Genomic DNA, 16,481 nt, shown 5'->3' with positions numbered 1-16,481 from the left:
CCAGTGGTAATTCTTTTTTGATGGACCTTTGAAGGACGTCCCAAAAATATACCCCTTCCCAACAGTGCAAGAAAACGTGGTCGATTGTTTCTGGTTGTTTACATATAAGGCAGTGGGATACCCAAGGAAGGTAAAATCCCTTTTTTTCTTGGAAAGATTTTACAGACAGAGTCCCGGTGTGAAGCTTGAAGAAATTTTTTGTTCCCGGTGGTACCTGCATTTTTTTCACCCGTTTCAGGACATCTCTGCCTGGGCCTCCGGAGCATATTACCCTGTACATTGGTTCCGGCAATAACACGTCACATACATCTTTGTACAATGTTTTCCGCTGAACACCAATTAAATAATTTTTAGAAAATCTCGCCGTCAAAAACCTGACGCTAAACACAACCTCTTTAAGAAAACCAAAAATACCTCCAGTCATAGTCTCCGTTCCAACAATGAAATCTGGCACAGCACGTCCGAGCCTGACTTGGCATACGGTACGTAGAAAGGGATCTTTAACGTCTTGGAGAAACAAAAATCTGTTTACTATCTGCCGTATGAACAAGTGCCCCAGACCAAGTCCCCCTACCTTGACGCTCCTGAACAAATTTGTCCGGCTGCACCTCTCCCATTTTGAGGCCCATATAAAGATAGCGAAAATACGGTGCAGCTTTTGCACATTTAACCGTGAGCAGTGGAGTACTTGCATCACGTACCAGAGCTTGCTTATCAAAAACAAATTGCACACAGTTGCTCTTGCAAATACAGACAAATTAGCTCTTTTCCATTTTTCGGCTTTCTCAAACGTTTCTTCCACCTGTGTTTTCCAATAAGGCTCAGTGTCCCTGTAAAATTCGAATGGAACACCTAAGTATTTCACGGGTGTTGTCACCCAAGAAACGGCGGCGAAAACAGCTGGAGTTGACGGCCATTCTCCGTGCCAGAATCCCAGGCACTTGCCCCAATTCACCAAACTTCCGGTGATCTCACTGAAACCCTTTACTGCTTCGATTGTCCTGCTTATGCTATCTTGGTTAACGCAGAAAACAGCAACGTCATCTGCGTATGCTAAGAGCTTCACTTCTGATTCCTGTGCACGAAAACCATGAATAGCCTCGTTTCCTATAATGTTTAGGCAGAGGGTTTCTATATAAATACAAAACAGCAGGGGGCTGAGGGGACAGCCCTGGCGTGCCGATCTCTGCACACTAATGGGGGCCCCCAAGGTCTTGTTTACTATTAACCTCGTAGTGCAGTTACGGTAAGCCATGGCCACACCCTCTGTTATAACAGAACCAGCGTTAATGTAATGTAGACTGCAAAGCAGCATTTCGTGCGCCACACAGTCAAACGCCTTCTCAAGGTCAATCTGAAGAACTGCGACCCCAGCATATATTGCGTCAAAACACTCAAGCACGCACCTAGCCTTGTGAATATTCTCAACAATGGAACGCCCCTTGATCCCACAGGTTTGGTGAGGTCCGACCATTTTATGCATTACGGTCTGTAGCCTGCCTGCAAGAACCTTTATATAAATCTTGTAGTCGACATTTGTGAGGGCTATGGGCCCGTACGATGTTACCTGTCTGAGTTTTTCTGTTTGATCGGTTTTTGGTATGAGCACAGTATGCGAGGATGCATATGATGTAGGCAGAGCATGCAACACATACGCTTCAATAAATACCACTGAGAGAAGCGGTGCTAGTTCCTTCTTGAAAGCTTTATAAAAAGCCGCGCTTAGGCCGTCGGGCCCCGGCGACACTCCCGAGTTTAATTTATCAATAGCCTGTTCCACTTCTTGTTCGCTAATTGGCAGCTCTAATCTTATTCTGTCTGCGTCATCAATACGTGGCATGGCCCCTAAAAATATCTCCTTATATCTTCCCATGTCAACATGCCTCGAAGCGAAAAGCGCTTGATAGTTATCAAAAAAAGCCTTTGCTATGCTGTCATCGTCAGATGCAGTGGCACCGCCCCATTGAATTTCCGCGACATGGTTTCGCCGAGCGTGCGCCCTTTCCATTCCTAACGCCCTTTTTGTGAGTGTTTCGCTCGCGGCGAATTGCTCAGCTCTCGCGCGCACAAGTGCGCCGCGATATCGCTCTTCCTCTATTGTTTCTAACTTTTGCTTGGTTTTTCAGACGTCTTCACTGAAAACACCCGGTGCCTTGCATTCCTGAACTAATAACTTGTCCAGTAAGGACTTCAAATGTGCCTCGCTTAACCTTTCTTGAAAACGTATGCAGTTGGCCCTTTCTATTGCATACACGTTTATCTGCTGTTTGCAACTTTCCCATTCTTCTCCAGCTGCTCGATTGCCATTTACGGTTATTTTAGTAATTTCCTGTGCTGCAAAGCCGGTGAAAATTTCGTCTTTCAGAAGCTTATTGTTTAATTTGCAGAGGTCCCACTGGAAAGAGCTTTTACGTTTTACCGCGCCTATACTACCTTTCACCAAGCAGTGGTCCGAGAAAGTTGCAGGAACAACATCGTAGCTTTGACACTTTGGCGACAGGTCGACCGATACAAATATTCTATCAAGGCGGGCATGGCTACTTCGTTAGAAGTGCGTGAACATCATGCCACGCTTGTATACCAGACATTGTCACGTCCTCCAATGCAAACTTATCGATCAAGTGACGGAGAAGTTCGGTGCTTTCATCGCGGTGGGACCGCGTGCTGGTTTTGTCAGCCGCGCTCAAGACACAATTAAGATCTCCCAATAATATCAGGTATTTTTCTGTGCGTAAGAAACGATGAATGCTCTCAAAAAAAGCTACCCTATCCTCGCCCACGTTAGGTGCGTAAACGCAAATTAGTCGCCATTCAGAGCAGGCGAAAGCAAAATCCACTACTACACAACGACCCGAAGGGCACGATGTGTACGCCTGCACCTCGAGGCTAGGCAGCTTTTTTATAAACACAATGCATCCGGCAGATGTGCCGACGGCATGGCTCACGACAGCACAGAATCTTGACGTAAAACGTTGCACGATGCTCTCGGTGTCTTGTTCCCCTTCCACTTTTATTTCCTGAATAGCAAGCAGATTGATATTATGATCTGTTAAAATGCGGTGCACTTGGCTCTGGTTCCTCATAGCGGCAAAACCTCTGACACTGAGCATTGCAAAAGTCAAGGAGGTTGCTGAAGCCACATTTAAAAGCGTGTGAAGACGCCAAGAGCACCGTGTTCACCTTTCACGTCTAGCACGAAGCTAGACGGCGTTGCCACCACCGGAGCCGTCAGGAGCGGATGCCTGGTTTTGCTGCGGAGGCAGTGGAGGCGCCTTCTCGGCGACCCGCTTGCCTGCCGCAAGGTTGGGCGTTGGCCTGAGTGTTGGTCGCCTGGACTGGCCTGTTTTCGCTGGCGGCTCCTCAACGCCGCCATCTGCGGGCTTGTCCCCTTCGTTGTCGGTCGGGTCGTGAGGTCGCTTGGCTGGGGCGGTGACGGTCGTCACACGGGCGCCGCTCTGGTCCATCTGTTCCTCGCTGGTCGGTGTTTGGTCGACTTTTTTAGCCGAATGACTGGTCCCGTCGCTGGATGACCCTTCATTTGTCCCAGCAGGAATTTCCGTCCCCGGTTCCTTCCCACCGCCGCTGGCCGTGTTTCCGTCGCCGCTCGGGTGCCCCGAAGACTCTGTCATCACCGCCGGTTTCGTCGTCACGTCGGTTCCCTTTGCCGCCTCTTCTGTCTCGGCGACGTCCATAATATGCTCCGTCGTGTCGACCCCCATTGCCAGCCCGGTTGCCACTGCGTATGTGCGGACGCAGTCGCTGTCGGCGTGGCCTTAACGCCTGCATTTAGAACACCGGGGCACTTTAGACTCTCGCCGAACGTGGCCCGTGCCATGGCAGAGCAAGCACTGCATCGGTCGCCCCGGCGCCACAGCAAGGGCCAACTCCCCGGCGACACGTATCTGGTGAGGCAGATCGTCGACCTTCAAACGAGGTTTCAGTTTTAGGAGCACAGTTCGTGTTGTAGATCCCTTGTCGTGGACGCCTTGGACGCGCCACCGTTCCCGTGTAACTTCGGTTACCTTCCCGAGCGCAGCAAAAGCCGTCCGGATGTCTTCGTCGGCCACGCCTTCCAGCATCCAGCGGAGCCGTAGCTTGACTTGTTGGTCTTTCGGATCGATGATAAGACATCGCCGTCCTTTCACTTTCAGCTCCTTGAAGGCGAGAAGCCTCTTGGCTCGTTCAGCGGTCTTGAAAGTCACAGCCCAAACGTGGTTGGTTTGGTACGCCCCCAAAGCCACCACGTCAGGAAGCGTACCAGCCTGGGCTAGCGCATCACGAAAATCCTCGGCCCGAAAGGGCCTAACACGGACATCACCGTGCAGAAAAAGTGTGTTTAAAGCCAGACGTCCGGTAGGCAGCTGCGGCAAGATCACCTGATAATCCGTATCGTCGTTTCCGCGGCCAGCAAGGGCCGCTTTCGCCGCTCCGCCGGAGCTCATGATCCTGCGTCCGTCACGCTCGGTGGCCGGAAGTAGAATGTCCACTGCGCCACTTTGCTGATTGCGCTGCACAGCAACGTAGCCTATATTAGAAGGCAAATTGTTGTGCAGATTGAATCTTAGTGTTGAAAAAAAGGACAGAAGAAAAAAAAGACAAAAACCATAGCAGAGCGTGGTTTCGATCCACGGACCTCTGGGTTATGGGCCCAGCAGCTGGATTTGTCCAGCCCGCTCCGACTGGCCGCAGTTTTGTTTCTTTATTGCACTGCGCCACTCTGCTGGGTGTATTTCGCAGAAACGTAGTTATATTCGTATTAAAAGCGTGAACCAACTTCTTCAGAGGCTTGTACTCTTTTCACGCGGGCGCGCTTAACCATGGTTAAGTTAACCGCGGTTTTTGCTATTGTTGCCGCTGTTGTGTTCACACGGCGGACCAAACCGCGGTTACGCCGCTAATATAGGTTATCGCTAACCGAGTTGGCCGACCTCGGTTTGCGTCGTTATCCAAGAAGATGGCGGCTTCTGTAAACGGAAGGTGCGCGTGGACAGCCGAATGGGAAAAGCACAGGAGCTGACCAGCTTCAACAATATACTTTTTCGCATAGAATGATTTCTGAAGAGCAACACAGTAGAATAGGCAGTGTACGTGCCGACTGCCGTCCGACAGCGCTTTTACACAGCCTTCGAGTATCGTCCCAGGGCGCAGCAACAGCGTAATAAATACTGTGTGCCATTTTGCGGTACTCAAGCTACGCGTTCAAGCGCCGTAGCGTCCCGCAAAGGTCCGGTCCCTGCCGCGTCGTTAAAGTAGTTGAGAAGTTAGCAACGCTCGGCGCACCAGATTCCGCGAGCATACCGCAATGGTGCCGCCCGCAAGCCTGGCAGACGACGGCGCTCTGGCAGTGTGCTACAACCTAGTCGTCGCTAGGCCTGACTTATTTCGCACCGGAGGCACACCGGACTGCGCTTTTTAATTGAATAGTGCTATAGTAAATGGTCTATTCATGGCACCGCCTTAGCAACAACCGTCATAGTCGTTTAATGAATGATAGATATGTGATCTATTAGAGCGGAGCTAGCGTGCAAACAGATCGGGTCAGCTGCGATGCACCGGCGTCCGCTGCTACTTCACTTTGAAGATTAACTATATTGCATCGCAGTTATTACTCCTACCATCAACTCAGTACAGGTCAACGATCACCAAAGATTCAGTTTAGAAATTCCCTTGCCCAGGGTTTATTATTTAGGAGGACAAGAAAGTTGAGCATGGTTTTCTTACACTGGCACCGTGCCGTATAGATTTTGATTTGGCACCGACGGTTTGCGGGAAGCGCGGCGATCTACGGTGGTGAAGGCAGTCGGACGGCACTCTAGACATTGTGTTGCAAGATATTTGCAAATGTCGCTTTGCTCTACCGATCACCGCGTCACTTCATTCGTCGCACCCAAGGGCCCGTTCGTGGCGGAAACAGCAGTGTCGACAGCGGACGCACCCACGGGCTCATCAGTGAGAGAACCAGAAATAGCATTGTCGACAACGGGAGGCCCACTAGGCACGTCTGACACGAGTTCGACCAAGGACACCTCTCTGACTGAACCAGAAACAGAGTCGACTGCTAAAGCGACCACAGAGACTATTGCAGGGCCGACCAAGGACACGTCGCCGACAGAACCAGACACACTAGAGTCAATCACGGAAGCGACAACGGATACGTTGGCGACAGAAACATCCGAGTCGACAGCGACCCGGAGCTATTAAAAAATGCGCGCTTGACAGCAGCCGTGAAGTCTGATATGACTGATCCTTCCGCCAATATTGCACGCGTTGGTTCGCATGCGCACTCGTGTCTCGAATGAGCGTAAATAAACAGCCTCCTAAAAGATAGATGCTCATAATTATTTAGACCTGCGCTATCCCTATCTAACTCCAGCGTTCTAAGAACGTTCTACCCCCGTTTAAATTCGCTGTGATGAGGCTCCTGGACATACTTTTTAGTATTTCTCCTCTCTACATATCGCTAACACGCCAAAATTTTCTAGGACATGACATGTACTGCGCATTATAGCATAGATTCGCTAAGGCGATCACTCGCCCAACGTAGGGTACTCGCGGCGGTGGCTCTGTCTTTGGCGCTCACATGCTGGCATCGATGAATTCAAAATACACCAACGGTCGCATGCTGTGCGATGTCAGCGAATGGTGAGGAAAGTCAGGGGTTTATATTAATCCTGAGCCCTGCTGTACGGCGTCTTTCACAGCCCATGTGCGGCTTGGGGATCTTCAGAATGCACAATCTAGAATTCAACGGGTGCTGGTACAAAATGTTAGATCAGTCAACCCTATTGTGTCACAAGACTACGTAGGCCTGTGCAATGAACATAATTATTAAATTTCTGCATCTAAGAAGGCTACTTTTCCAGGCACAGAAATCTTATTTTCTGCAGCTCACATCCTATACCTGCCGCGCGAACAGACGAGGGCAAATGTAGAAACAATTTCTCTGTGCGTCCGTTGGTTGCAGCTGTGTTTATTTCGCAGTGCTGTTTTTATACGGTGTGATTCACACGTATTTATTTATTTATTTATTTATTTATTTATTTATTTATTTATTTATTTATTTATTTATTCACCCACATACAACGTCATTACGGGCAGTACTGTAGCAGTGGGGGAAAGAAACAATATGAGAGCACAAATGGCAATATTATTTCAGTTCCGAAGGACGAAGAATAAAAACAAATAAAACGACGTATGCAAGTATTAAACATGATGTTGATATCTTTAAATCACACTGTAGCACGGAAACTTGTCAAACTAATACAAACGGCATATTTTTAAGATCTTAGACAGAAGATGAAGGGGTTCTCGAGACAGTCTCTTCTGGAGGATCACAACGCTCCTGTGTTTTCTTCGGGAAGAAGCTGCAGTACTTGAATATTTTAATCGTGCAAGCAATTTCGCGCCCTTCTCAGGTGTGGTCTGAGTGCGCAGATACATATGTTGGCTTTTTTTAAATATCTGTCTTTATCGATGCATGATCTGGAGTTAAAATAATAAAATAGCGATAAGCGCAGGTATTTTGTTCTTGTTTCGAGCAGCGGCCACTGCAAGTTCTTAGAAATATCTTTAGATCTTTTTTTAAAGTCAGAGTCCGCTGACAAAAAGTGAGCAGCACGCGCCTCTATGCGTTCAAGGTTTGCTTTCTTTGGTTCAGATGACGAATACCAAGCACTGCTCGCGCATGCGAGGATGGTGCGTACATTCTACAAATATATTGTTTCCTTTATATTAACCGATGCCTGCTTGACATTTAGCCTGAGGAAGTTTAAAACTCGGCTAGCGTTCAACGTCATGCAATGCACCCGAGCATGAGCATTACAAGACATGTTTGCAGAAAAAAGCAACCACTATATATTTGTATTCTGTTGCGACTGATAGGCAAGTTGCAACCATGACACAAACGATAAGCATTGGCCCTTTTTTGCTGTGAAACTCATCAGAATTCATCTCAAAAAATCAAGAGACATCTTCCAGGAGCGAAACCAAAATAAAACAAATTTCATGTCACTCTGTAAATGTTGGTGGTCAGCCGCACTAGTGACCTCACTGTAAATCAGCAATCATCAGCATACATTACTGCATGGCTGATGGTATGATCAGCAGGTTTATTTATATAAATAAAGAAAAAAAGAGGGCCCACAACGGAGTCCCGTGGGTCACCATATTGCACAGACACGCTTGATTAGCTCTCATGATCCCTAACCACGCACTGTTTTCTTTTTGGACAGGTATGATTCAATCCATGCTATTTGTTCAGCCGGCATTAGGAGGGACATTTTGAGCAAAAGAAGTGCATGTGGAATGCAATCAAATGTCTTCCGGAAGTCTAAAAATGTACAGTCGATATGCTTACCTAAGGTAATTCAGGCTGCACTGTTGTGAGTAAACTCGCGAGTAAGCGTGTTTAGCCGTATTTTCGCACAAACACTATCTTGTTTGTACATATGCATTTCGGTATTGTGACAAGTTCATCTCCACCAGTGTCAGCACAATGGAGTAGCATCGGCATGGTATATATAGCGGCGAATTGACTGCACACTATTCTGCACATGAAGATCCCTTGGTTGCCTTCTGCTACGAATGGAAACAGAGGGAGTGAACAGTAACAGTTAAAAGAAAAATGTTTGGACGGTCATTTTAACCACAGACGATCTAAAAAAGAAGATGGAACTGGTGCTGCTAACCAGTAATTCATTTACCATCGCACTTACCAGACGCAAGAGAAGTACGGCAATATGTTTTCCACGCCAGAGCAGCAGCGTTGTCCGGCATATAAGGAAAACCGCCGTAGCGTGTACATATATAGAAGCGCCAACTTGCACTAAACATTGTGCCCGTTTTGACATCTCGCAGCTTGGGATTGAAAAGCGGTACCAGGCTACTTTGCTCAGGCGCCACAAAATTGCAGTACAGATTGAATCTTACTGTTTAAAAAAAGGATAGAAGAAAAAAAACAATAGCAGAGCTTGGTTTCGATCCACGGACCTCTGGGTTATGGGCCCAGCAGGCTTCCACTGCGCCACTCTGCTTCTTTTTTTTTCTTTATTGCCGGTATTTTGACCCACATGAAAAGAAAACACATATTCATACATAAGCACTAAAACACAATCAGCATCTTTGTTAAAACAACGGCCTCCCAGCTTGTCCGGTCACGCTCATGCTAAAATTCCTTCATCGCCAATAATAACTCAACACGTGATAGCCACGCTGGACCACTTTGCAGCATCTTTTTCTCATGAACATAATTGCTTGCTTTCTTTAAAATATTGACGTGCCGGTCTTGCATCGAGATCGGTGTGCCTTGCTACCATTCTGTAGTAATGCTGTGTAGGGCAATTTGCATGATCAAATCAAATGGGGTACCGTCATCACTTTCAATTGGCAAGTAGCGAATTCAATACCCAGCAAGCGGAAATTCTTTTTTTATTGTGCGCTGAAGCACATCCCAAAGGAACACAGCATCCCAGCATTCAAGGAACACATGCTCAATTGTCTCCTCCTTTCTGCATATTATACAGTGAGTGCCCCAGGGAACGAAAAAACCTTTTTCAGCCATCCACGGTTTGACAGTCAGAGTTCCAGTGTGTAATTTAAAAAAGAAAGTCTTAACACCAGACGGGACTAACATTGCCTTAACACGATTTAGTACCTTGTTACTTATACCTTCCCTGTTAATGGGCCGATATAGAGAAACGGGAAGAACCACACTACAAAGGTTTTTATACAGTTTTTTCCGGTTGACTTCACTCAGGTATTCGAGTGAAAACCGCGCCGTCAAAAACCTACATGAAACCACAACTTCGCGTGGAAAACCATGCACTCCACCGGGCATACTGCTAGCAGAGACAATCCTATTAGGCAAGTGCTTCCCCAGGCGAAGTTGGCAGACAGTGTGTAGAAACGGGTGCTTAACGTCCCGAAGAAATAAAAACCGATTGACAACCTGTCTCAAAAACAAATGTGACAAACTGAATCCTCCATTTCGAACTCGTAGAAATAAATTGGTGCGGCTTGATCTTTCCCAAGAAGATGCCCACACGAACACTGCCAACACCAGATGAAATTTTTAGATATGAACCCTGGAGCAATGCAAGACTTGAAGGACATACCAAAGTTTGCTCACTAAAAATATGTTGCAAATTGTGGCTCTCGAGAACAATGACCGATTCCATCCATTCCTATTATTCACTCTTTCCCTCATTTTATCCACTTCATTCCTCCAGTAGGCTTCGCTGTCTTTGTAACACTCAAGAGGAACTCCCAAGCATTTAACAGGAGTCGTAGTAAAAGTCATGTTGGCAAAAGTGTCTGGGGCCTCCAGCCAATCCCCGTGCTAGAATCCCAGGCACTTACTCCAGTTTACCGCGCTGCCACTGGCCGCACAAAAACTTTTAACACATTTAACAGCCTGTGTTACACTGTCGTAATCATTAAAAAACACGGCTATATAATCCGCATAAGCCAACAGTCGCACTTCTAACTGATGTAGTTTAAAACCGCGCATACAATCGCTCTCTATCGCGCTCAAACAAAATGACTCTATATAAAAACAAAACAGTGGCGAAAGTGGGCAACCCTGGCTCACCGAGCGTTTGACTGGAATGCGTGAACCCACCACCTTGTTGACAATTAGACTTGTCGAGCAATCCTGGGACGACATGGCGACCCCGCCTCGAATAATTCTACCCACATTCACATGATCTAGAATGCAAAGAAGAATTTCATGAGGCACCCTAACGAACGCTTTCTCCAGATCAATTTGGATCATTGTTACTTGTGTGCCCATTGGGTCGCAGCATTTAAGGATACTACGGGCTACACGTATATTTGAGACAATAGATCGGCCTTTAATACCGCACGTTTGATGCGGCCCCACCAGGTCAGTAATGACTGTCTGCAATCGCTTAGCCAAAATTTTCATCATTATCTTATAGTTTCCATTTGTGAGGCAAATTGGACGGTAAGAGGTTACTCTGCGCAATACAGAGGGGTCTTCTGATTTCGGTATAAGAACAGTGTGGGAGGATATGAAGGACGGCGACAGTACATTAAGATCGAATGCCTCATTATAGACAGCAGCTAAAACTGATGAAATTATTCCTTTTAGACGTTTATAAAAGGTTGAGGTCAGACTATCTGGGCCCGGAGACTTTCCCGGCTGCAAGCTTTCAATAGCGTTTTTCACCTCCTCTACTGAGATAGCTGCATCCAATATTTCCTTCGTACTGTCGTCTAGGCTGGGCATCAACAAAAAGAAGTCCTTCTTGAAACGATCAATGTCAACTGAGCAGTTCGCAAATAACCCACTGTAGTGCTCGAAGAAAGCGCGCTCAATATCTTCTTCTGCGTCACTAACTTTTCCACCAACTTCAATTTCCACTATCTGATTGCGCCGCGCGTGCCACTTTTCTGAGCCCAACTCTCTTTTTGACGGAACTTTCCCCGCTATCAGCTTTTCCGCTCTCGCTAAAACCAGAGCACCGTGGTGTCTTTCGATATCGAACTGTTCTATTTTATACTTTAGTGCGCGAATATCGTCCCTGAACATGCCGGGTCTACTACACTCTTCACTGATCAATTTTTCCAAGTTTCTGCGCATCGCTTTTTCATCTGCCCCCTTTTGTCTGCGTATAGCACTCGGCCGCTCCAATGCTTTGATTTTAACTGTCTGCTTGAAGTTCTCCCATTTTTCTCTGCACGTCGTATTTCCCATATAATTCATTGCAACAACTTGCGTCGTCTCGTCTGCCATAAAAATTTCATCATCCAGTAATTTTGAATTCAATTTCCATAACTGCCACTCGAAGCTTCTTTTCCTTTCTTTCGTGCTTGCTACTAGAAAACTGACTAAGCAGTGATCAGTAAATGAAACAGCGCTCACTCGGTACTCCTTGCAAAAGGGTACCAAATCAAGGCTTTCGTATGCTCTTTCCAAACGAGCGTGGCTCGAAGCCTGAAAACGGGTGTACTGTGTATTTCTTCCACCACCAAGGCATTCAGCCACATCCGCCAAACTACAGTTCCCTATTATTTCATTTAGGGTAGTGGTGCTGGCATCCTTGTACGGTCGGGCGCTTGTTTTGTCCCGGGCTGAATGAACGCAGTTGAAATCACCAATAAGAATGACCAACCTATTACTTTGGGTATACTGTTTTAGCTGTTCAAAAAACCTGCACCTTTCCCCAGCAACAGTCAGTGCATACAAAGAGATTACACGCCACTCCAAGGATGATAACAAGAAATCACATACAATAAACCTTCCTGACGTGCATGACGTAACGGCTTCTATTTTAGCTCCTGACTATGTCGGACCAACAATGCGCAGCCTCAAGAATATCCCACGGAATGGCTCACAAAAGCACAGTATCGCGCTACGAATTGCTGAACCATGCCCCCGGTTTCCACGTCGCCCTCGACTTTCGTCTCCTGCACTGCTAGAATGCCAAGGTCAAAGTCGCTTAACAGGCGGTACAGTTGACTCTGCTTCCTCCTTGAGGCAAGCCCTCGGACATTTAAAGTTGCCACGCGAATGGACTTATCCATAGTCATCATAGTCATCATATCCATAGTCATCATAGCGGTACCAGGCTACTTTGCTCAGGCGCCACAAAATTGCAGTACAGATTGAATGTTACTGTTTAAAAAAAGGATAGAAGAAAAAAACAATAGCAGAGCGTGGTTTAGATCCACGGATCTCTGCCTGCCGTGATTTGGAGTGCTTCCCACCCTGGTGAGTCGTGTGTTGTTTTGCCTGTATCGTCGTCTCGCAGCCGGGCGGGCTTTGCCCCGCAGGCTGCTGAGCAAGACCTGCAGGGCGTTGCGGGGGGGGGGGGGGGGGGGGGGGGTTTCCCCACGCGTTTTGCCGGGGCACCGCCCCGGTAGACGCGGTTGCCGCGCCTGCCGCTCAGGCAGACGCGGTTTTTGTTTTTTCTCCCGCCCCGGCAGACGTGTTGTCGGGTCTGGACACTGCATCGGACGCCAAGAGTGGGGATCGTCGATCGGACAAACCCCCTCTTGATCGGGAAGGATTGGATACTTCCGCCGAGCGTTCAGATTTCTCTGTTTCGCATAGGAGCTCCTTGAGGGGTGATGTGCAGGCCATCAGGTCCCGTCCTCGTGTTTCATCGGATCGTGTTTCTCCGGCGGCGTCCGGATCTGTTGTGTCTCCGGCTTCTGGGTCGGATTCCGAGTTTCACTCATGCGACAGTGACGTGCATACGCGGCCCAGAGTGGGGCGCAGGGTGATTATTCGTTCTAGTGATGATACGGACATTGAACAAAAATCTGTATGTAGTGTTGGCGATGTGGTGACTGCGAAACTTGACCGAAACGTCGTTTCACTAGATGCTTCTGGCGCTAGGCGCGGGAAGCGTAGGCTTAGTGATGAACATGATGCATCTTGCCCTAGGCGCAGTGCGTGTAGGAGCGATGTTGAACGGGATGAGAGTGAACCCACTAGTGTGGCTAGGAACTGTCCAGGCCCGTCTACTGCTAGGCAGGACCCGCTTGGGAGATTAAGGAATGAGTTGCTCACCTCAGACTCGGATGATTCATCCTCCGAGATCTCACACAACACCTGCATTGACTGTAATAGGACATTCACCACTCGAGTGGGCCTGAGCCTTCACCGGAAGAGGCGCACCTTGTGGCATACAACGCGGAGATTGTGGTTTCCAAAACTAAGCCGCAATGGTTACCAGAAGAGAACTACCGCCTTGCGCTCCGGGAAGCCCAAATCCTGAGGCAGGCCAAACAAGATGGTGTTCACGTTTAAAACATGAATGAACGATTACATGCCATGTTCAGGGGTCGTACATTTGACAGCCGGAAATCACACAGGCGCCAAGACGCTTACAAGAGTTTAGTGAAAGAGCTCCTGGCCAGAGATCTCGATCCGATAGCCGAGCCGGCCGGAGCTAACGATACAATGAACACGACACAAAATTCTTCGGGTGACTTTGTACCTTCTCAGTCCGACCGGGATTTGAACTTGGAGGCATTACGAGCATTTGTAAATAAGCTGTGTCGAGGACTTTTGGGGCAGACACCCTTTGGACAATCGCGAAATTGTTTCTGGATAATGAAAATGTCCTTGTACCATTGAACAACTATGTTCGGGAGTACTTCTTCCGGGATGGACCACCAGCTAGAACGGGAAGCCAGCCCCGACGACAAACTGTTTTTCACTGTTAAAACACATAAGGTTGACAAGCCGTTTAGGTGCATAGTAAGTGAAAAAGGTACTTGGCAGCGTGAAGTAAGTGTGTTTATTCAAAAGTGTTTGAAATTGGTGGTAGTGGAAGACCCATTCTTGACTAGGAACTCGGATGATATAGTCGCCTACCTACAGGATGCTCCACCTGTAGGCGACGCCTTTTCAATTGACGTTGAAAACCTGTTATTTTCAATACCCCACGATGCCCTGTTTTGCTCCATCAGGTATTGTATTGAAGATAGGGGTGTAATAGCTTTTCAGAATGCCTGCGGTATAACGCTGAACAATTTTATGTCTTTACTTGAGTTTTATCTTGGTTCTACCTTTGTATCTTTTAACGACCAGGTCCTTGTTCAGCGCAAAGGAATTTGCATTGGTTCCTGTGTGGCACCTGTACTGGCTGACATCATCTTGTCCAGCATTGACTGTGATCTGGTGCGCTATTTTGTCGATGAGACAACTCTGAAAATATTTAGGTACGTTGATGACTATTTAGTGTTTCTTAAAGATCGACCTGGCGCGACGCACACTGTGATTGTGGAAGAAATTTTGTCGATTTTCAGACGACATGGGAAGGGTCTGACCTTTACTGACGAGTTACCGGAACATGACAAGCTACAGTTTTTAGATATTAACCTGACTTTAACACCAGATCACGTTTGCTGGATGTACTTACCACGTGCACGGAAAGACCTGTTGCCTTTCAGGTCAGCACATTCCAAGACTGTTAAACGGGCTATCGGAACGTATTGCTTGCAGGGCGCCTTGTCTAAGTCTTGCGCTCACCTGGTTCACGAGAGCCTCAATATTCAGGTTATTAGGATGATGAAGGCTGGTTTTCCTGCTTCAATCATTGTTGCAATGGCAGAGAAGCTTCTGCGCAAACTGAAAGATAGGACATGCCGGGATAGTGGCCGTTCTAAGGAAATGAGGCCAGTGGTTCTACCGTATATTCACAGAATTTCCCACAACTTGAAGAACGTGGCGAAACGCTACGGCGTGCCGGTGGTTTTTACCGCCCCATGCAAGTTGGCCCCATTGTGCCCTCAGGTCATGTCCGGAGGGAAGAGGAAAGCGGACTGCGAGAAGCGTCATGCCACTCGTTTTGTCAGGTGCCAGACGGGTGTCGTATACCAGATTCCCCTCACCTGTGGCAGGGTATACATCGGTCAGACAGGCCGATGTCTGAATGAGCGCTTAAGGGAACACCAGCGTTCCATGAAATCAGGGACAGGGTCGAATTTACCCCTGCATTGTGGCGCATGCCCGGATGCTACGCGCAATAACCCTTGCCTGCCTTTGCTGACAGATACAAAAGTTTTGAGGAGGAGCCGGGACCCGGTGGCGCGCGAGTTGGCGGAGGCGTTTTGTATCAAACAGAAGGATACAGATTACGTAAGTGACCCTTCTATCAAACTGTATCAGAATGAAGACAAGTTTTTGGTTTCCACAAGTGTGTGATGTGACAGTTTGAAACTTATAAAGGAGTGTCGTGTTGTCAATAAAGTTAGTCGCGAGTCTGCGCCTGTTGTGTTATCTTCTTGTCCTTGTCTTTTTGTGCGCAGTATCCCCCCCCCTTGTATTTACCATGATTGACCGACTAGCACAACAACGTACGCTCTTAAATAAAGGAAGAGCATGAGTAGAAGAAAGAGACGCCAGGATGAATACGCGAAGACTCAGGAGCATTTTAAGAAATGTCAATCCAGATGTGCCAGGGAAATTCTTGATGGCCCGAAGCAGTCGATTGTGAAAGATGTACCGGACTTTCTGCGTACGTGGAAGAGAGTCATGGAGTCCGAGCCACCGGCCTCCCAACTCGGATCTGTAGGGAAGGATGGGGCTGAAGTTTCCATTTTTCAACCCGTTACAACCGGTGAACTCAAGGCGGCATTGCCTCAACTGGACTCGGCCCCGGGACCGGATGGTTTTACTGCTCGAGAACTTTGGGGCGTGCCGGTTCCCGTGCTTATAGTTGTTCTGACATTGTTGATGTTGGTGGGGAGGCTGCCGGTATGCCTGAAAGGGGCTCGAACCATCTTTATCCCCAAAAAAGTAGATGCGAGTGAGCCAGGGGATTCCCACCCAATAAGTGTAGCCCCCATATTGCTTCGTCTGTTTCATAAGGTGTTGGCGACGAGATTGGTGAATGCAATTCCTCTTGATCTCAAGCAATGCGCCTTCATTCCAGTTGATGGATGCGCTGAGAACGTGCACCTTTTGGCTGGTGTAATACACGAGGCGAGGCGCAGCTATGAACCAC

Source organism: Amblyomma americanum, chromosome 3 (assembly GCF_052857255.1).
Source record: "Amblyomma americanum isolate KBUSLIRL-KWMA chromosome 3, ASM5285725v1, whole genome shotgun sequence".
Classification (NCBI taxonomy): domain Eukaryota; kingdom Metazoa; phylum Arthropoda; class Arachnida; order Ixodida; family Ixodidae; genus Amblyomma; species Amblyomma americanum.
The sequence above is the reverse complement of the archived record's forward strand: the minus strand, read 5'-3'. Positions refer to the sequence as shown.